The 21,788-nt window shown below is 48.6% G+C and overlaps 1 long non-coding RNA gene and 1 pseudogene across 1 annotated transcript; both read right to left on the bottom strand.

The window, feature by feature from the left end:
• The window catches only part of LOC124003104, a 46,087-nt pseudogene extending 29,037 nt beyond the window's left edge, over nt 1–17,050 (bottom strand).
• Nucleotides 17,051–17,217: 167 nt separating this feature from the next.
• On the bottom strand, nt 17,218–21,788 carry LOC124002832. The gene is made up of 3 exons (XR_006833126.1): nt 21,725–21,788; nt 19,790–19,873; nt 17,218–17,274 (listed from the first exon to the last, which is right to left on the bottom strand). It is a non-coding gene; the product is annotated as an uncharacterized LOC124002832 (long non-coding RNA).

The following is a 21,788-nucleotide window of genomic DNA, read 5'->3' as shown; positions in this document are numbered from 1 at the left end:
AGAGAGAGGTGAACAACATAGGAGAGAGAGAGAGAGGTGAACAACATAGGAGAGAGAGAGAGAGGTGAACAACATAGGAGAGAGAGAGAGAGGTGAACAACATAGGAGAGAGAGAGAGAGGTGAACAACATAGGAGAGAGAGAGAGAGGTGAACAACATAGGAGAGAGAGAGAGAGGTGAACAACATAGGAGAGAGAGAGAGAGAGGTGAACAACATAGAGAGAGAGAGAGGTGAACAACATAGGAGAGAGAGAGAGAGAGAGAGAGGTGAACAACATAGGAGAGAGAGAGAGAGGGTGAACAACATAGGAGAGAGAGAGAGAGAGGTGAACAACATAGGAGAGAGAGAGAGAGAGAGGTGAACAACATAGGAGAGAGAGAGAGAGAGGTGAACAACATAGGAGAGAGAGAGAGAGGTGAACAACATAGGAGAGAGAGAGAGAGGTGAACAACATAGGAGAGAGAGAGAGAGGTGAACAACATAGGAGAGAGAGAGAGAGAGTGAACAACATAGGAGAGAGAGAGAGAGAGAGGTGAACAACATAGGAGAGGAGAGAGAGAGAGGTGAACAACATAGGAGAGAGAGAGAGAGAGGTGAACAACATAGGAGAGAGAGAGAGAGAGAACAACATAGGAGAGAGAGAGAGAGGTGAACAACATAGGAGAGAGAGAGAGAGAGAGGTGAACAACATAGGAGAGAGAGAGAGAGAGGTGAACAACATAGAGAGAGAGAGAGAGGTGAACAACATAGGAGAGAGAGAGAGTGAACAACATAGGAGAGAGAGAGAGAGGTGAACAACATAGGAGAGAGAGAGAACAACATAGAGAGAGAGGTGAACAACATAGGAGAGAGAGAGAGAGAGGTGAACAACATAGGAGAGAGAGAGAGAGAGTGAACAACATAGAGAGAGAGAGAGAGTGAACAACATAGAGAGAGAGAGAACAGAGAGAGAGGTGAACAACATAGAGAGAGAGAGAGAGAGGTGAACAACATAGGAGAGAGAGAGAGAGGTGAACAACATAGGAGAGAGAGAGAGGTGAACAACATAGGAGAGAGAGAGAGAGAGGTGAACAACATAGGAGAGAGAGAGAGAGAGGTGAACAACATAGGAGAGAGAGAGAGAGTCAAGGTAAAAAGGTAAAAGAGAGGTAGTTATCCCACAGAAACAAACACAGATAAAACAGGCTGGAGCAGAGGGGAGGCGCAGTAAGCCATTTTAGAGGTTAATGGTCTTGCTCAAAGGCACAATGGCAGGCAGGATACGGCATGTAGCTGTCAACCCACTTCCTCCAGCTGCTGGTCCATCTCTCTCTAACCTCCAGCTGCTGGTCCATCTCTCTCTAACCTCTAGGAGACCTCCAGCTGCTGGTCCATCTCTCTCTAACCTCCAGGAGACCTCCAGCTGCTGGTCCATCTCTCTCTAACCTCTAGGAGACCTCCAGCTGCTGGTCCATATCTCTCTAACCTCCAGGAGATCTCCAGCTGCTGGTCCATCTCTCTCTAACCTCTAGGAGACCTCCAGCTGCTGGTCCATCTCTCTCTAACCTCCAGGAGATCTCCAGCTACTGGTCCATCTCTCTCTAACCTCCAGCTGCTGGTCCATCTCCCTCTAACCTCTAGGAGACCTCCAGCTGCATCTCTCTCTAACCTCTAGGAGATCTCTGGCTACTGGTCCATCTCTCGCTAAACTCCAGCTGCTGGTCCATCTCTCTCTAACCTCTAGGAGACCTCCAGCTGCTGGTCCATCTCTCTCTAACCTCCAGCTGCTGGTCCATCTCTCTCTAACCTCTAGGAGACCTCCATCTGCATCTCTCTCTAACCTCTAGGAGACCTCCAGCTGCTGGTCCATCTCTCTCTAACCTCTAGGAGACCTCCAGCTGCTGGTCCTTCTCTCTCTAACCTCTAGGAGATCTCCAGCTGCTGGTCCATCTCAGGAGTGAGTAAGTACCAAACAGATAGAACGTGCACAGAACCTGGGATTGCAACCTTTAGAGGTCCCTACCTTCCTGGTGAGTGTGTTTCCATCTGTGTGTGTCTCCCTACCTTCCTGGTGAGTGTGTTTCCATCTGTGTGTGTCTCCCTACCTTCCTGGTGAGTGTGTGTCCATCTGTGTGTGTTTCCATCTGTGTGTGTGTGTCTCCCTACCTTCCCGATGATTGTGCTTCCATCTGTGTGATTGATGAAGACTCCTCTCCTCAGACCTTCGTCATACGGCCAGTACCCTCCTTCTAGCTGGACACTGCTGATACCCGGGTCCTGTAGAGGGAGGAGAGGGTTAGTACCCCTAGAGGGGGGAGGAGGAGAGGGTTAATACCCCTAGAGGGGGGAGGAGGAGAGGGTTAATACCCCTAGAGGGGGGAGGAGGAGAGGGTTAGTACCCCTAGAGGGAGGAGGAGGAGAGGGTTAGTACCCCTAGAGGGAGGAGGAGGAGAGGGGTTAGTACCCCTAGAGGGGGAGGAGGAGGGGTTAATACCCCTAGAGGGGGAGGAGGAGAGGGTTAATACCCCTAGAGGGGGAGGAGGAGAGGGTTAATACCCCTAGAGGGGGGAGGAGGAGAGGGTTAATACCCCTAGAGGGGGAGGAGGAGAGGGTTAATACCCCTAGAGGGGAGGAGGAGAGGGTTAATATCCGGGGGAGGAGGAGAGGGTTAATACCCCTAGAGGGGGAAGAGGAGAGGGTTAATACCTCTAGAGGGGGAGGAGGAGGGGGTTAATACCCCTAGAGGGGGGAGGAGGAGAGGGTTAATACCCCTAGAGGGGGAGGAGAAGAGGGTTAATACCCCTAGAGGGGGAGGAGGAGAGGGTTAATACCCCTAGAGGAGGGAGGAGGAGAGGGGTTAATACCCCTAGAGGGGGAGGAGGAGGAGGAGGGTTAATACCCCTAGAGGGGGAGGAGGAGAGGGTTAGTACCCCTAGAGGGGAGGAGGAGAGGGTTAACTCCCTAGAGGGGGAGGAGAGGGGTTAACTCCCCTAGAGGGGGAGGAGGAGAGGGTTAGTACCCCTAGAGGGGGAGGAGGAGAGGGTTAGTACCCCTAGAGGGGGAGGAGGAGAGGGTTAATACCCCTAGAGGGGGAGGAGGAGAGGGTTAATACCCCTAGAGGGGGAGGAGGAGAGGGTTAATACCCCTAGAGGGGGGGGAGGAGGAGAGGGTTAGTACCCCTAGAGGGGGAGGAGGAGAGGGTTAATACCCCTAGAGGGGGGAGGAGAGGGTTAATACCCCTAGAGGGGGGAGGAGAGGGGTTAATACCCCTAGAGGGGGAGGAGGAGGGGTTAACACCCCTAGAGGGGGGGTTAGGAGAGGGGGAGGAGGGGGTTAATACCCCTAGAGGGGGAGGAGAGGGGTTAATACCCCTAGAGGGGGGAGGAGAGGGTTAGTACCCCTAGAGGGGGAGGAGAGGGGTTAGTACCCCTAGAGGGGGAGGAGGAGAGGGTTAATACCCCTAGAGGGGGAGGAGGAGAGGGTTAATACCCCTAGAGGGGGAGGAGGAGAGGGTTAATACCCCTAGAGGGGGGAGGAGAGGGTTAATACCCCTAGAGGGGGAGGAGGAGAGGGTTAATACCCCTAGAGGGGGAGGAGGAGAGGGTTAATACCCCTAGAGGGGGAGGAGGAGAGGGTTAATACCCCTAGAGGGGGGAGGAGAGGGTTAATACCCCTAGAGGGGGAGGGGTTAGGGGGGGAGAGGGTTAATACCCCTAGAGGGGGAGGAGGAGAGGGTTAATACCCCTAGAGGGGGAGGAGGAGAGGGTTAATACCCCTAGAGGGGGGAGGAGGAGAGGGTTAATACCCCTAGAGGGGGAGGAGGAGAGGGTTAATACCCCTAGAGGGGGGAGGAGGAGAGGGGTTAACCCCTAGAGGGGGAGGAGAGAGGGTTAATACCCCTAGAGGGGGAGGAGGAGAGGGTTAATACCCCTAGAGGGGGAGGAGGAGAGGGTTAATACCCCTAGAGGGGGAGGAGGAGAGGGTTAGGAGGAGAGGGTTACCCCTAGAGGGGGAGGAGGAGAGGGTTAATACCCCTAGAGGGGGAGGAGAGGGTTAATACCCCTAGAGGGGGAGGAGAGAGGGTTAATACCCCTAGAGGGGGAGGAGGAGGGGTTAATACCCCTAGAGGGGGAGGAGGAGAGGGTTAATACCCCTAGAGGGGGAGGAGGAGAGGGTTAATACCCCTAGAGGGGGAGGAGGAGGGTTAATACCCCTAGAGGGGGGAGGAGGAGAGGGTTAATACCCCTAGAGGGAGGAGGAGAGGGTTAATACCCCTAGAGGGGGAGGAGAGGGTTAATACCCCTAGAGGGGGAGGAGGGGGTTAATACCCCTAGAGGGGGGAGGAGAGGGTTAATACCCCTAGAGGGGGGGGTTAATACCCCTAGAGGGGGAGGAGAGGGTTAATACCCCTAGAGGGGGAGGAGGAGAGGGTTAATACCCCTAGAGGGGGAGGAGAGGGTTAATACCCCTAGAGGGGGAGGGGTTAGGGGGGAGAGGGGGTTAATACCCCTAGAGGGGGGAGGAGGAGAGGGTTAATACCCCTAGAGGGAGGAGGAGAGGGTTAACACCCCTAGAGGGGGAGGAGAGGGTTAATACCCCTAGAGGGGGGAGGAGAGGGGTAACGTACCAGCATCATGACGTAGCGCTGTCCGTGGCTGTGCAGGTCTTTCACCATGTCAGGCAGGGTCGAGAAGGCCGTGGGGTCAAAGGTGAAGTCTAGAGAACGGTCCATGTAGTCTATATCATTCCACTGCACATCCTGGAACACACACACACACACAGTTATTCCACAAGACAGTCCCTGTTCCATGCAGAAAAGAACAGTGAACACACACACTGAGGGAGTCAGTACCTGAGGTATGTTCTATACACACACACTGAGGGAGTCAGTACCTGAGGTATGTTCTACACACACACACCGAGGGAGTCAGTACCTGAGGTATGTTCTATACACACACACACCGAGGAGTCAGTACCTGAGGTATGTTCTATACACACACACTGAGGGAGTCAGTACCTGAGGTATGTTCTATACACACACACCGAGGGAGTCAGTACCTGAGGTATGTTCTATACACACACACCGAGGGAGTCAGTACCTGAGGTATGTTCTATACACACACACTGAGGGAGTCAGTACCTGAGGTATGTTCTATACACACACACTGAGGGAGTCAGTACCTGAGGTATGTTCTATACACACACACTGAGGGAGTCAGTACCTGAGGTATGTTCTATACACACACACTGAGGGAGTCAGTACCTGAGGTATGTTCTATACACACATATATACACACACACACTGAGGGAGTCAGTACCTGAGGTATGTTCTATACACACACACTGAGGGAGTCAGTACCTGAGGTATGTTCTATACACACACACTGAGGAGTCAGTACCTGAGGTATGTTCTATACACACACACTGAGGGAGTCAGTCAGACCTGAGGTATGTTCTATACACACACACTGAGGAGTCAGTACCTGAGGTATGTTCTATACACACACACTGAGGGAGTCAGTACCTGAGGTATGTTCTATACACACACACTGAGGGAGTCAGTACCTGAGGTATGTTCTATACACACACACTGAGGGAGTCAGTACCTGAGGTATGTTCTATACACACACACTGAGGGAGTCAGTACCTGAGGTATGTTCTATACACACAGACTGAGGGAGTGAGTACCTGAGGTATGTTCTATACACACACACTGAGGGAGTGAGTACCTGAGGTATGTTCTATACACACACACTGAGGGAGTGAGTACCTGAGGTATGTTCTATACACACAGACTGAGGGAGTGAGTACCTGAGGTATGTTCTATACACACAGACTGAGGGAGTGAGTACCTGAGGTATGTTCTATACACACACACTGAGGGAGTGAGTACCTGAGGTATGTTCTATACACACACACTGAGGGAGTGAGTACCTGAGGTATGTTCTATACACACACACTGAGGGAGTCAGTACCTGAGGTATGTTCTATACACACACACTGAGGAGTCAGTACCTGAGGTATGTTCTATACACACACACTGAGGGAGTCAGTACCTGAGGTATGTTCTATACACACACACTGAGGGAGTCAGTACCTGAGGTATGTTCTATACACACACACTGAGGGAGTCAGTACCTGAGGTATGTTCTATACACACACACTGAGGGAGTCAGTACCTGAGGTATGTTCTATACACACACACTGAGGGAGTCAGTACCTGAGGTATGTTCTATACACACACACTGAGGAGTCAGTACCTGAGGTATGTTCTATACACACACACTGAGGGAGTCAGTACCTGAGGTATGTTCTATACACACACACTGAGGGAGTCAGTACCTGAGGTATGTTCTATACACACACACTGAGGGAGTCAGTACCTGAGGTATGTTCTATACACACACACTGAGGGAGTCAGTACCTGAGGTATGTTCTATACACACACACTGAGGGAGTCAGTACCTGAGGTATGTTCTATACACACACACTGAGGGAGTCAGTACCTGAGGTATCCCATAGTTCCTCATGTTCTTGACGACGTCCCAGGTGGCATTGCTACTTCCGTAACCCCAGCGACAGAGATGGTACCCCAGCGCCCAGTAGACCGGCATGGCGGGGTAACCTGAGAGAGGTGACGGTCGAGAATCAGACAGTGACGACTTCCAAGGACACGAGGAAGAAATAGGTCCTTATCTTTCTGTAGACTGACCTACGACCTCCAAATACTGTCCAATCACAGAGGCCGGATCGGGACCCAGAAAGACGTAGAAGTCCAGGATCCCACCGATGGTGCGCCAGGTGATGGCAGGGCCCGGCTGGAGGACGACGTCTACAGAACCAACATCCACACAGCATTCATAAACACGCCATGAAGACCACACAGCATCGCTCAGACAGCATCGCTCAGACAGCATCGCTCAGACAGCATCGCTCAGACAGCAACAGAGATTCAACATACTGAACGTAAAAGGTGGTTGAAACGGAACAGGCCAGCCACCTGACCCATCATGTCCCAGTAAACAGGAGCTAGAGTAAAGGTAGTAATGGTAGTAATGGGACGTGGCCACCTGACCCATCATGTCCCAGTAAACAGGAGCTAGAGTAAAGGTAGTAATGGTAGTAATGGGACGTGGCCACCTGACCCATCATGTCCCAGTAAACAGGAGCTAGAGTAAAGGTAGTAATGGTAGTAATGGGACGTGGCCACCTGACCCATCATGTCCCAGTAAACAGGAGCTAGAGTAAAGGTAGTAATGGTAGTAATGGGACGTGGCCACCTGACCCATCATGTCCCAGTAAACAGGAGCTAGAGTAAAGGTAGTAATGGTAGTAATGGGACGTGGCCACCTGACCCATCATGTCCCAGTAAACAGGAGCTAGAGTAAAGGTAGTAATGGTAGTAATGGGACGTGGCCACCTGACCCATCATGTCCCAGTAAACAGGAGCTAGAGTAAAGGTAGTAATGGTAGTAATGGGACGTGGCCACCTGACCCATCATGTCCCAGTAAACAGGAGCTAGAGTAAAGGTAGTAATGGTAGTAATGGGACGTGGCCACCTGACCCATCATGTCCCAGTAAACAGGAGCTAGAGTAAAGGTAGTAATGGTAGAAATGGGACGTGGCCACTGACCCATCATGTCCCAGTAAACAGGAGCTAGAGTAAAGGTAGTAATGGTAGAAATGGGACGTGGCCACTGACCCATCATGTCCCAGTAAACAGGAGCTAGAGTAAAGGTAGTAATGGTAGTAATGGGACGTGGCCACTGACCCATCATGTCCCAGTAAAGAGGAGCTAGAGTAAAGGTAGTAATGGTAGTAATGGGACGTGACCACTGACCCATCGTGTCCCAGTAAACAGGAGCTAGAGTAAAGGTAGTAATGGTAGTAATGGGACGTGGTCACCTGACCCATCATGTCCCAGTAAACAGGAGCTAGAGTAAAGGTAGTAATGGTAGTAATGGGACGTGGCCACCTGACCCATCATGTCCCAGTAAACAGGAGCTAGAGTAAAGGTAGTAATGGTAGTAATGGGACGTGGCCACCTGACCCATCATGTCCCAGTAAACAGGAGCTAGAGTAAAGGTAGTAATGGTAGTAATGGGACGTGGCCACCTGACCCATCATGTCCCAGTAAACAGGAGCTAGAGTAAAGGTAGTAATGGTAGTAATGGGACGTGGCCACCTGACCCATCATGTCCCAGTAAACAGGAGCTAGAGTAAAGGTAGTAATGGTAGAAATGGGACGTGGCCACCTGACCCATCATGTCCCAGTAAACAGGAGCTAGAGTAAAGGTAGTAATGGTAGTAATGGGACGTGGCCACCTGACCCATCATGTCCCAGTAAACAGGAGCTAGAGTAAAGGTAGTAATGGTAGTAATGGGACGTGGCCACCTGACCCATCATGTCCCAGTAAACAGGAGCTAGAGTAAAGGTAGTAATGGTAGTAATGGGACGTGGTCACCTGACCCATCATGTCCCAGTAAACAGGAGCTAGAGTAAAGGTAGTAATGGTAGTAATGGGACGTGGCCACCTGACCCATCATGTCCCAGTAAACAGGAGCTAGAGTAAAGGTAGTAATGGTAGTAATGGGACGTGGCCACCTGACCCATCATGTCCCAGTAAACAGGAGCTAGAGTAAAGGTAGTAATGGTAGTAATGGGACGTGGCCACCTGACCCATCATGTCCCAGTAAACAGGAGCTAGAGTAAAGGTAGTAATGGTAGTAATGGGACGTGGCCACCTGACCCATCATGTCCCAGTAAACAGGAGCTAGAGTAAAGGTAGTAATGGTAGAAATGGGACGTGGCCACCTGACCCATCATGTCCCAGTAAACAGGAGCTAGAGTAAAGGTAGTAATGGTAGTAATGGGACGTGGCCACCTGACCCATCATGTCCCAGTAAACAGGAGCTAGAGTAAAGGTAGTAATGGTAGTAATGGGACGTGGCCACCTGACCCATCATGTCCCAGTAAACAGGAGCTAGAGTAAAGGTAGTAATGGTAGTAATGGGACGTGGCCACCTGACCCATCATGTCCCAGTAAACAGGAGCTAGAGTAAAGGTAGTAATGGTAGTAATGGGACGTGGCCACCTGACCCATCATGTCCCAGTAAACAGGAGCTAGAGTAAAGGTAGTAATGGTAGTAATGGGACGTGGCCACCTGACCCATCATGTCCCAGTAAACAGGAGCTAGAGTAAAGGTAGTAATGGTAGTAATGGGACGTGGCCACCTGACCCATCATGTCCCAGTAAACAGGAGCTAGAGTAAAGGTAGTAATGGTAGTAATGGGACGTGGCCACCTGACCCATCATGTCCCAGTAAACAGGAGCTAGAGTAAAGGTAGTAATGGTAGTAATGGGACGTGGCCACCTGACCCATCATGTCCCAGTAAACAGGAGCTAGAGTAAAGGTAGTAATGGTAGTAATGGGACGTGGCCACTGACCCATCATGTCCCAGTAAACAGGAGCTAGAGTAAAGGTAGTAATGGTAGTAATGGGACGTGGCCACCTGACCCATCATGTCCCAGTAAACAGGAGCTAGAGTAAAGGTAGTAATGGTAGTAATGGGATGTGGCCACCTGACCCATCATGTCCCAGTAAACAGGAGCTAGAGTAAAGGTAGTAATGGTAGTAATGGGACGTGGCCACTGACCCATCATGTCCCAGTAAAAACAGGAGCTAGAGTAAAGGTAGTAATGGTAGTAATGGGACGTGGCCACCTGACCCATCATGTCCCAGTAAACAGGAGCTAGAGTAAAGGTAGTAATGGTAGAAATGGGACGTGGCCACCTGACCCATCGTGTCCCAGTAAACAGGAGCTAGAGTAAAGGTAGTAATGGTAGTAATGGGACGTGGCCACCTGACCCATCGTGTCCCAGTAAACAGGAGCTAGAGTAAAGGTAGTAATGGTAGTAATGGGACGTGGCCACTGACCCATCGTGTCCCAGTAAACAGGAGCTAGAGTAAAGGTAGTAATGGTAGTAATGGGACGTGGCCACCTGACCCATCATGTCCCAGTAAACAGGAGCTAGAGTAAAGGTAGTAATGGTAGTAATGGGACGTGGCCACCTGACCCATCATGTCCCAGTAAACAGGAGCTAGAGTAAAGGTAGTAATGGTAGTAATGGGACGTGGCCACCTGACCCATCATGTCCCAGTAAACAGGAGCTAGAGTAAAGGTAGTAATGGTAGTAATGGGACGTGGCCACCTGACCCATCATGTCCCAGTAAACAGGAGCTAGAGTAAAGGTAGTAATGGTAGTAATGGGACGTGGCCACCTGACCCATCATGTCCCAGTAAACAGGAGCTAGAGTAAAGGTAGTAATGGTAGTAATGGGACGTGGCCACCTGACCCATCATGTCCCAGTAAACAGGAGCTAGAGTAAAGGTAGTAATGGTAGTAATGGGACGTGGCCACCTGACCCATCATGTCCCAGTAAACAGGAGCTAGAGTAAAGGTAGTAATGGTAGTAATGGGACGTGGCCACCTGACCCATCATGTCCCAGTAAACAGGAGCTAGAGTAAAGGTAGTAATGGTAGTAATGGGACGTGGCCACCTGACCCATCATGTCCCAGTAAACAGGAGCTAGAGTAAAGGTAGTAATGGTAGTAATGGGACGTGGCCACCTGACCCATCATGTCCCAGTAAACAGGAGCTAGAGTAAAGGTAGTAATGGTAGTAATGGGACGTGGCCACCTGACCCATCATGTCCCAGTAAACAGGAGCTAGAGTAAAGGTAGTAATGGTAGTAATGGGACGTGGCCACCTGACCCATCATGTCCCAGTAAACAGGAGCTAGAGTAAAGGTAGTAATGGTAGAAATGGGACGTGGCCACTGACCCATCATGTCCCAGTAAACAGGAGCTAGAGTAAAGGTAGTAATGGTAGAAATGGGACGTGGCCACTGACCCATCATGTCCCAGTAAACAGGAGCTAGAGTAAAGGTAGTAATGGTAGTAATGGGACGTGGCCACTGACCCATCATGTCCCAGTAAACAGGAGCTAGAGTAAAGGTAGTAATGGTAGTAATGGGACGTGGCCACTGACCCATCGTGTCCCAGTAAACAGGAGCTAGAGTAAAGGTAGTAATGGTAGTAATGGGACGTGGCCACCTGACCCATCATGTCCCAGTAAACAGGAGCTAGAGTAAAGGTAGTAATGGGACGTGGCCACTGACCCATCGTGTCCCAGTAAACAGGAGCTAGAGTAAAGGTAGTAATGGTAGTAATGGGACGTGGCCACCTGACCCATCATGTCCCAGTAAACAGGAGCTAGAGTAAAGGTAGTAATGGTAGTAATGGGACGTGGCCACTGACCCATCATGTCCCAGTAAACAGGAGCTAGAGTAAAGGTAGTAATGGTAGAAATGGGACGTGGCCACCTGACCCATCCTGTCCCAGGTAAACAGGAGCTAGAGTAAAGGTAGTAATGGTAGTAATGGGACGTGGCCACTGACCCATCATGTCCCAGTAAACAGGAGCTAGAGTAAAGGTAGTAATGGTAGTAATGGGACGTGGCCACTGACCCATCATGTCCCAGTAAACAGGAGCTAGAGTAAAGGTAGTAATGGTAGTAATGGGACGTGGCCACTGACCCATCATGTCCCAGTAAACAGGAGCTAGAGTAAAGGTAGTAATGGTAGTAATGGGACGTGGCCACTGACCCATCATGTCCCAGTAAACAGGAGCTAGAGTAAAGGTAGTAATGGGACGTGGCCACTGACCCATCGCGTCCCAGTAAACAGGAGCTAGAGTAAAGGTAGTAAAGGTAGTAATGGGACGTGGCCACTGACCCATCGCGTTGCTGTTGAGCAGGAAGAATCCATGTGCTGTCCCCGTCCCTCCCTCATCTATCGCCAGATAGAAGGGATGAACCCCGTACAGGTTAGTCAGCTCCTACAGACACAGGATATAGAATAGAGTCACGGTCAGGTAGAAGGGATGAGGTCCTACAGACACAGGATATAGAATAGAGTCATGGTCAGGTAGAAGGGATGAGGTCCTACAGACAGGATATAGAATAGAGTCACGGTCAGGTAGAAGAGATGAGGTCCTACAGACACAGGATATAGAATAGAGTCATGGTCAGGTAGAAGGGATGAGGTCCTACAGACACAGGATATAGAATAGAGTCACGGTCAGGTAGAAGGGATGAGGTCCTACAGACACAGGATATAGAATAGAGTCACGGTCAGGTAGAAGGGATGAGGTCCTACAGACACAGGATATAGAATAGAGTCATGGTCAGGTAGAAGGGATGAGGTCCTACAGACACAGGATATAGAATAGAGTCACGGTCAGGTAGAAGGGATGAGGTCCTACAGACACAGGATATAGAATAGAGTCATGGTCAGGTAGAAGGGATGAACCCCGTACAGGTTAGTCAGCTCCTACAGACACAGGATATAGAATAGTCACGGTCAGGTAGAAGGGATGAGGTCCTACAGACACAGGATATAGAATAGAGTCACGGTCAGGTAGAAGGGATGAGGTCCTACAGACACAGGATATAGAATAGAATCATGGTCAGGTAGAAGGGATGAACCCCGTACAGGTTAGTCAGCTCCTACAGACATAGGATATAGAATAGAGTCACGGTCAGGTAGAAGGGATGAACCCCGTACAGGTTAGTCAGCTCCTACAGACACAGGATATAGAATAGAGTCACGGTCAGGTAGAAGGGATGAGGTCATACAGACACAGGATATAGAATAGAGTCACGGTCAGGTAGAAGGGATGGGGTCCTACAGACACAGGATATAGAATAGAGTCACGGTCAGGTAGAAGGGATGAGGTCCTACAGACACAGGATATAGAATAGAGTCATGGTCAGGTAGAAGGGATGAGGTCCTACAGACACAGGATATAGAATAGAGTCATGGTCAGGTAGAAGGGATGAGGTCCTACAGACACAGGATATAGAATAGAGTCATGGTCAGGTAGAAGGGATGAGGTCCTACAGACACAGGATATAGAATAGAGTCATGGTCAGGTAGAAGGGATGAGGTCCTACAGACACAGGATATAGAATAGAGTCACTGTCAGGTAGAAGGGATGAGGTCCTACAGACACAGGATATAGAATATTCATGGTCAGGTAGAAGGGATGAGGTCCTACAGACACAGGATATAGAATAGTCATGGTCAGGTGGAAGGGATGAGGTCCTACAGACACAGGATATAGAAAAGTCATGGTCAGGTAGAAGGGATGATATGTGGTCTGGAGACGGGAGTCGTTACCGTGGGCGCCACGTCTCTAGCCCACATGGTGAGGGTGTTCCAGTGGATGTCGTGTAGGAAGGAGGAGCGGTGTTCTCCCAGCCCATAGATGTACTGACTGGACAGACTGCTGGACAGCTGGAGGAACTGGTCACAGTAGAACAGAGGAGCTACCGTGGTGTTGAGGCTGGGGGGGACTACAGAGAGAGAGACAGAGAGAGACAGACAGACACAACATGAAGACAGACACACAAGCACAGGCATTATGTTAAGTCAAAAGAAACTAGCCCAATTCCCAGATTACTCCAACCAGACTACAGAGAGAGAGCCGGAGAGAGAGAGAAGAGACTACCGAGAGAGAGTAGAGTCTACAGAGAGAAAGTAGAGACTACACAGAGAGAGAAACAGAGTAGAGACTACAGAGAGAGAGAGACAGAGAGACAGAGACAGAGAATATAGACTACAGAGAGAGAGAGAGAAACAGAGTAGAGACTACAGAGAGAGAGAGAGAAACAGAGTAGAGACTACAGAGAGAGAGAGAGAAACAGAGTAGAGACTACAGAGAGAGAGAGAAACAGAGTAGAGACTACAGAGAGAGAGAGAAACAGAGTAGAGACTACAGAGAGAGAGAGAGAAACAGAGTAGAGACTACAGAGAGAGAGAGAGACAGAGAGAGAGAGAATATAGACTACAGAGAGAGAGAGAGAGAGAGACAGAGTAGAGACTACAGAGAGAGAGAGAGACAGAGAGAGAGAGAATATAGACTACAGAGAGAGAGAGAGAGAGAGACAGAGTAGAGACTACAGAGAGAGACAGAGAGAGAGAATATAGACTACAGAGAGAGAGAGAGAGAGACAGAGTAGAGACTACAGAGAGAGAGACAGAGTAGAGACTACAGAGAGAGAGACAGAGTAGAGACTACAGAGAGAGAGAGAGAGAGAGACTACAGAGAGAGAGAGAGAGAGAGAGAGAGAGAGAGAGAGAGAGAGAGAGAGAGAGAGAGAGAGAGAGAGAGAGAGAGAATATAGACTACAGAGAGAGAGAGAGAGAGAGAGAGAGAGAGAGACAGAGTAGAGACTACAGAGAGAGAGACAGAGTAGAGACTACAGAGAGAGAGACAGAGTAGAGACTACAGAGAGAGAGAGACAGAATAGAGACTACAGAGAGAGAGACAGAGTAGAGACTACAGAGAGAGAGACAGAGTAGAGACTACAGAGAGAGAGACAGAGTAGAGACTACAGAGAGAGAGAGACAGAATAGAGACTACAGAGAGAGAGACAGAGTAGAGACTACAGAGAGAGAGACAGAGTAGAGACTACAGAGAGAGAGACAGAGTAGAGACTACAGAGAGAGAGACAGAGTAGAGACTACAGAGAGAGAGACAGAGTAGAGACTACAGAGAGAGAGAGAGACAGAGTAGAGACTACAGAGAGAGAGAGAGAGAGAGAGAGAGAGAGAGTGAGAGAGAGAAGAGACTACAGAGAGACAGAGTAGAGACTACAGAGAGAGAGACAGAGTAGAGACTACAGAGAGAGAGACAGAGTAGAGACTACAGAGAGAGAGACAGAGTAGAGACTACAGAGAGAGAGAGACAGAGTAGAGACTACAGAGAGAGAGAGACAGAGTAGAGACTACAGAGAGAGAGAGAGAAACAGAGTAGAGACTACAGAGAGAGAGAGACAGAGTAGAGACTACAGAGAGAGAGAGAGAAACAGAGTAGAGACTACAGAGAGAGAGAGAGAAACAGAGTAGAGACTACAGAGAGAGAGAGACAGAGAAGAGACTACAGAGAGAGAGACAGAGTAGAGACTACAGAGAGAGAGACAGAGTAGAGACTACAGAGAGAGAGAGAGAGAGAGACAGAGAGAGAGAGAGAGAGAGAGAGAGAGAGAGAGAGAGAGAGAGAGAGAGAGAGAGAGAGAGAGAGAGAGAGAGAGAGAATATAGACTACAGAGAGAGAGAGAGAGAGAGAGAGAGAGAGACAGAGTAGAGACTACAGAGAGAGAGACAGAGTAGAGACTACAGAGAGAGAGACAGAGTAGAGACTACAGAGAGAGAGAGACAGAATAGAGACTACAGAGAGAGAGACAGAGTAGAGACTACAGAGAGAGAGACAGAGTAGAGACTACAGAGAGAGAGACAGAGTAGAGACTACAGAGAGAGAGACAGAGTAGAGACTACAGAGAGAGAGACAGAGTAGAGACTACAGAGAGAGAGACAGAGTAGAGACTACAGAGAGAGAGACAGAGTAGAGACTACAGAGAGAGAGACAGAGTAGAGACTACAGAGAGAGAGACAGAATAACTCATGCATACAGCACAGCTCCTGTGGAAGTTCTCTTAACGATGATGCCAAACGGCTCATTGGACAGCTCCACAGAGTAGGCGGGACTAGAGGCCTTCTCTGTGGCCTTGGGCACGGCGATTGGCACCTCGAATCGCGACTCAGACGGGTCGGTGATCTGAACATAACAAAAGAGAGATGAATGACGGCCAAAGACCCCAGAGATCTGACACTATACAGTACATTCATGTGCATCTGTCTGTATTTGTGTGTGCGCACTTCTGCCTGTGTGTGTGAGCATTAATTTGCGTGTGTGTACAGTACAGTATGTATGTATTGGTGTGTGTGTGTATACAGTACATGGTGGAAAATAAGGGACCATTTTTTTCTCATTTTGTTTGTCATAGTTGAAGTGTACCTTTGATGAAAATTACAGGCCTCTCTCATCTGTTTAAGTGGGAGAACTTGCACAATTGGCGGCTGACTAAATACTTTTTTGCCCCACTGTATGTATTGGTGTGTCCTCCCTGCCTCCTCACCCTGACTCGGAGCCTGTTGTCTGTGTGTCATTATGTATGTATTGGTGTGACCTCCCTGCCTCCTCACCCTGACTCGGAGCCTGTTGTCTGTGTGTCAGTATGTATGTATTGGTGTGTCCTCCCTGCCTCCTCACCCTGACTCGGAGCCTGTTGTCTGTGTGTCAGTATGTATGTATTGGTGTGTCCTCCCTGCCTCCTCACCCTGACTCGGAGCCTGTTGTCTGTGTGTCAGTATGTATGTATTGGTGTGACCTCCCTGCCTCCTCACCCGGACTCGGAGCCTGTTGTCTGTGTGTCAGTCTGTATGTATTGGTGTGACCTCCCTGCCTCCTCACCCTGACTCGGAGCCTGTTGTCTGTGTGTCAGTATGTATGTATGTATGTATGTATTGGTGTGTCCTCCCTGCCTCCTCACCCTGACTCAGAGCCTGTTGTCTGTGTGTCAGTATGTATGTATTGGTGTGACCTCCCTGCCTCCTCACCCTGACTCGGAGCCTGTTGTCTGTGTGTCATTATGTATGTATTGGTGTGACCTCCCTGCCTCCTCACCCTGACTCGGAGCCTGTTGTCTGTGTGTCAGTATGTATGTATTGGTGTGTCCTCCCTGCCTCCTCACCCTGACTCGGAGCCTGTTGTCTGTGTGTCATTATGTATGTATTGGTGTGACCTCCCTGCCCTCTCACCCTGACTCGGAGCCTGTTGTCTGTCTCATAGAGGAGCTCCAGCTGTAAGGTCAGAATGTCTTTAGGGTAGTAGGTCTTCACCGTCTTCACCAGAGTTCCCGTCTGACCCACGTCTGTGGTGTTAACAGACACCAGGGAGTAGGAGGGGAACCCAGGAGGGTAGAAACACCAGGGAACACCGTTCCTCCCCGGGGCAGGGGGAAGGAGGAGGCAGTCCTCCCTGCCTCCTCAAGCAACAGTTCCTCGCCTCACACAACTCCCTGGTCACCACCACCCCTCTCTCTGGGTAGCAGTCAAACCTCCAGGCCTCTGGGACCACTCCACAAGCCTGGGGCTCTGGTAGGGCTCTACTCCCTGTCTCCCCACCCGTCCCTGGGGAGCCCTGGGCGGCGGGGCCCTGTGGGGGCGCTGTTGGAGGGGGCTTGGAGCCAGAAGATGGTCACCAGAAGCCAGAGGCCACAGACCAGGAGCAGCAGGGAGCCCAGGGAGATGAGGGCCGTGGTGGCAGAACAGGAGGGCCTCCCGAGGCAGCAGGGGGCGCTCTGTCTCCTCTGGGTCCTTCCCCTGAAATCACAACAACAGTTACAGTTTGACTGCAATACGACACAATACTAAACCGTAGAGTACAAGACAGTACAAAACACTGGTGTAGTCTGGGTAAGAACGTGAGCCTTGGCTTGTGCGAGTCAGAACGGCTCATAGGGGCAGGAGCCTGTTTCTGCAGCTTGGTGTACAGTGGGTCCTGGGCAGGACACTAGTCAATCACCTGCCAGTCTGTTTCTGCAGCTTGGTGTACAGTGGGTCCTGGGCAGGACACTAGTCAATCACCTGCCTGTCTGTTTCTGCAGCTTGGTGTACAGTGGGTCCTGGGCAGGACACTAGTCAATCACCTGCCAGTCTGTTTCTGCAGCTTGGTGTACAGTGGGTCCTGGGCAGGACACTAGTCAATCACCTGCCTGTCTGTTTCTGCAGCTTGGTGTACAGTGGGTCCTGGGCAGGACACTAGTCAATCACCTGCCAGTCTGTTTCTGCAGCTTGGTGTACAGTGGGTCCTGGGCAGGACACTAGTCAATCACCTGCCAGTCTGTTTCTGCAGCTTGGTGTACAGTGGGTCCTGGGCAGGACACTAGTCAATCACCTGCCAGTCTGTTTCTGCAGCTTGGTGTACAGTGGGTCCTGGGCAGGACACTAGTCAATCACCTGCCAGTCTGTTTCTGCAGCTTGGTGTACAGTGGGTCCTGGGCAGGACACTAGTCAATCACCTGCCAGTCTGTTTCTGCAGCTTGGTGTACAGTGGGTCCTGGGCAGGACACTAGTCAATCATCTGAGTGCCAGTCTGTTTCTGCTCTTTTGTAAGAAATGCAGGGGTGTAAAGCAGTTGAGGTACTATGTACAGTACCAGTCAAAGGTTTGGACACAACTACTAATTTAAGAGTTTCCTTTAATGTTTCACTATTTTCTACATTGTAGAATAACAGTGAAGATCATCAAAACTACGAAGTAACACAAATGGAATCATGTAGTAACCAACAACAACAAAAAGTGTTGAACAAATCCAAATATTTGAGATTCTTCAGAGTCGCCACCCTTTGCCTTGATGACAGCTTTGCACACTCTTGGCATTCTCTCAACCAGCTACATGAGGTAGTCACCTGGAATGCATTTCAATTAACAGGTGTGCCTTGTTAAAAGTACATTTGTTTAATTTATTTCCTTCTTAATGCATTTGAGACAATCAGTTGTGTTTGACATGGTAGGGGTGGTATACAGAAAATAGCCCTATTTGGTAAAAGACCAAGTCTATATTATGGCAAGAACAGCTCAAATAAGCAAAGAAAAATGACGGTCCATCATTACTTTAAGACACGAAGATCAGTCAATAAGGAACATTTTCAGAACTTTGAAAGTTTCTTCAAGTGCAGTCACAAAAACCATCAAGCGCTATGATGAAACTGTCTCTCATGAGGACCACCACAGGAAAGGAAGACCCAGAGTTACCTCTGCTGCAGAGGATAAGTTCATTAGAGTTACCAGCCTCAGATTGCAGCCAAATAAATGCTTCACAGAATAACAGACATCTCAACATAAACCATATTTTGATTTGTTTAACACTTTTCTGATTATTACATGATTCCATTTGTGTTATTTCATAGTGTTGATGTCTTCACTATTATTCTACAATGTAGAAAATAGTAAAAATAAAGAAAAACCCCTTGAATGAGTAGGTGTTCTAAACCCTTGAATGAGTAGGTGTTCTAAACCCTTGAATGAGTAGGTGTTCTAAACCCTTGAATGAGTAGGTGTTCTAAACCCTTGAATGAGTAGGTGTTCTAAACCCTTGAATGAGTAGGTGTTCTAAACCCTTGAATGAGTAGGTGTTCTAAACCCTTGAATGAGTAGGTGTTCTAAACCCTTGAATGAGTAGGTGTTCTAAACCCTTGAATGAGTAGGTGTTCTAAACCCTTGAATGAGTAGGTGTTCTAAAACCCTTGAATGAGTAGGTGTTCTAAACCCTTGAATGAGTAGGTGTTCTAACCCTTGAATGAGTAGGTGTTCTAACCCTTGAATGAGTAGGTGTTCTAAAACCCTTGAATGAGTAGGTGTTCTATCCCTTGAATGAGTAGGTGTTCTAAAACCCTTGAATGAGTAGGTGTTCTAAACCCTTGAATGAGTTGGTGTTCTAAAACCCTTGAATGAGTAGGTGTTCTAAACCCTTGAATGAGTAGGTGTTCTAACCCTTGAATGAGTAGGTGTTCTAAAACCCTTGAATGAGTAGGTGTTCTATCCCTTGAATGAGTAGGTGTTCTAAAACCCTTGAATGAGTAGGTGTTCTAAACCCTTGAATGAGTAGGTGTTCTAAAACCCTTGAATGAGTAGGTGTTCTAAACCCTTGAATGAGTAGGTGTTCTAAACCCTTGAATGAGTAGGTGTTCTAAACCCTTGAATGAGTAGGTGTTCTAAACCCTTGAATGAGTAGGTGTGTCCCAAACTTTTGACTGGTACTGTAGGGTTGGGGTAAAATGTAACTACATTCCTATACATGACAGAATCCCACTAGAGTGTCCGGTAGTTCTCTCACCTCCTCCCGTACAGGAGCCTCCTCTGAAGCAGCAGCGTTGGTGAACTGGACATCCTCTGGGCTCAGTCGCTTATAAGACACCATCTACACAGAGACCAGGACAACGTAGACGGGTGAGGACACGACAGACACAGGTAGCGGCATATCAAACCCAGTGTTTGGTTTACAGACACTGTAAAGAGCTGTGTACACACATCTCCAGTAAGCCTGACTGGCTAGTAGATTCAACTGTATATCATATGGTTAGATAAGATTGCATACATAGCTTCATAAATATTGTTGAATAGCCTTGCTAGACTTTCGACCCGTAGACAGCCAACACAAGCTGTGCTGTAAATGCCAAAGGTGAATATATCTGGCCACCTCGGCTGGGGATACTAGCTGAGTTTACCTCAACTACACGATATCGTATTACAGGGATTTAATAAACAAAAACGAGGCTGTGAAAGGTTACCTAAACAACTAACTAGTTAGTATCCCTCTAACTGAGCAACGAGGCTGTGAAAGGTTACCTAAACAACTAACTAGTTAGTATCCCTCTAACTGAGCAACGAGGCTGTGAAAGGTTACCTAAACAACTAACTAGTTAGTATCCCTCTAACTGAGCAACGAGGCTGTGAAAGGTTACCTAAACAACTAACTAGTTAGTATCCCTCTAACTGAGCAACGAGGCTGTGAAAGGTTACCTAAACAACTAACTAGTTAGTATCCCTCTAACTGAGCAACGAGGCTGTGAAAGGTTACCTAAACAACTAACTAGTTAGTATCCCTCTAACTGAGCAACGAGGCTGTGAAAGGTTACCTAAACAACTAACTAGTTAGTATCCCTCTAACTGAGCAACGAGGCTGTGAAAGGTTACCTAAACAACTAACTAGTTAGTATCCCTCTAACTGAGCAACGAGGCTGTGAAAGGTTACCTAAACAACTAACTAGTTAGTATCCCTCTAACTGAGCAACGAGGCTGTGAAAGGTTACCTAAACAACTAACTAGTTAGTATCCCTCTAACTGAGCAACGAGGCTGTGAAAGGTTACCTAAACAACTAACTAGTTAGTATCCCTCTAACTGAGCAACGAGGCTGTGAAAGGTTACCTAAACAACTAACTAGTTAGTATCCCTCTAACTGAGCAACGAGGCTGTGAAAGGTTACCTAAACAACTAACTAGTTAGTATCCCTCTAACTGAGCAACGAGGCTGTGAAAGGTTACCTAAACAACTAACTAGTTAGTATCCCTCTAACTGAGCAACGAGGCTGTGAAAGGTTACCTAGACAACTAACTAGTTAGTATCCCTCTAACTGAGCAACGAGGCTGTGAAAGGTTACCTAAACAACTAACTAGTTAGTATCCCTCTAACTGAGCAACGAGGCTGTGAAAGGTTACCTAAACAACTAGTTAGTATCCCTCTAACTGAGCAACGAGGCTGTGAAAGGTTACCTAAACAACTAACTAGTTAGTATCCCTCTAACTGAGCAACGAGGCTGTGAAAGGTTACCTAAACAACTAACTAGTTAGTATCCCTCTAACTGAGCAACGAGGCTGTGAAAGGTTACCTAGACAACTAACTAGTTAGTATCCCTCTAACTGAGCAACGAGGCTGTGAAAGGTTACCTAAACAACTAACTAGTTAGTATCCCTCTAACTGAGCAACGAGGCTGTGTAAGGTTACCTAAACAACTAACTAGTTAGTAATCCCTCTAACTGAGCAACGAGGCTGTGAAAGGTTACCTAAACAACTAACTAGTTAGTATCCCTCTAACTGAGCAACGAGGCTGTGAAAGGTTACCTAAACAACTAACTAGTTAGTATCCCTCTAACTGAGCAACGAGGCTGTGAAAGGTTACCTAGACAACATTAGGTTTGTTGGAGTAGATATCTAACCTTAGTTTCCTTGGATACGAGATAAAAGAAAGCGACGCACACGAACATTTCTTACCTCGACTGTTTGTCTCGGGTTTTTCACTAATAATAGTAATAATAATAAAAATAATAATAATAAT

The sequence above is a fragment of the Oncorhynchus gorbuscha genome, linkage group LG18, assembly GCF_021184085.1.
Source record: "Oncorhynchus gorbuscha isolate QuinsamMale2020 ecotype Even-year linkage group LG18, OgorEven_v1.0, whole genome shotgun sequence".
Classification (NCBI taxonomy): Eukaryota; Metazoa; Chordata; class Actinopteri; order Salmoniformes; family Salmonidae; genus Oncorhynchus; species Oncorhynchus gorbuscha.
The sequence above is the reverse complement of the archived record's forward strand: the minus strand, read 5'-3'. Positions and strand labels throughout refer to the sequence as shown.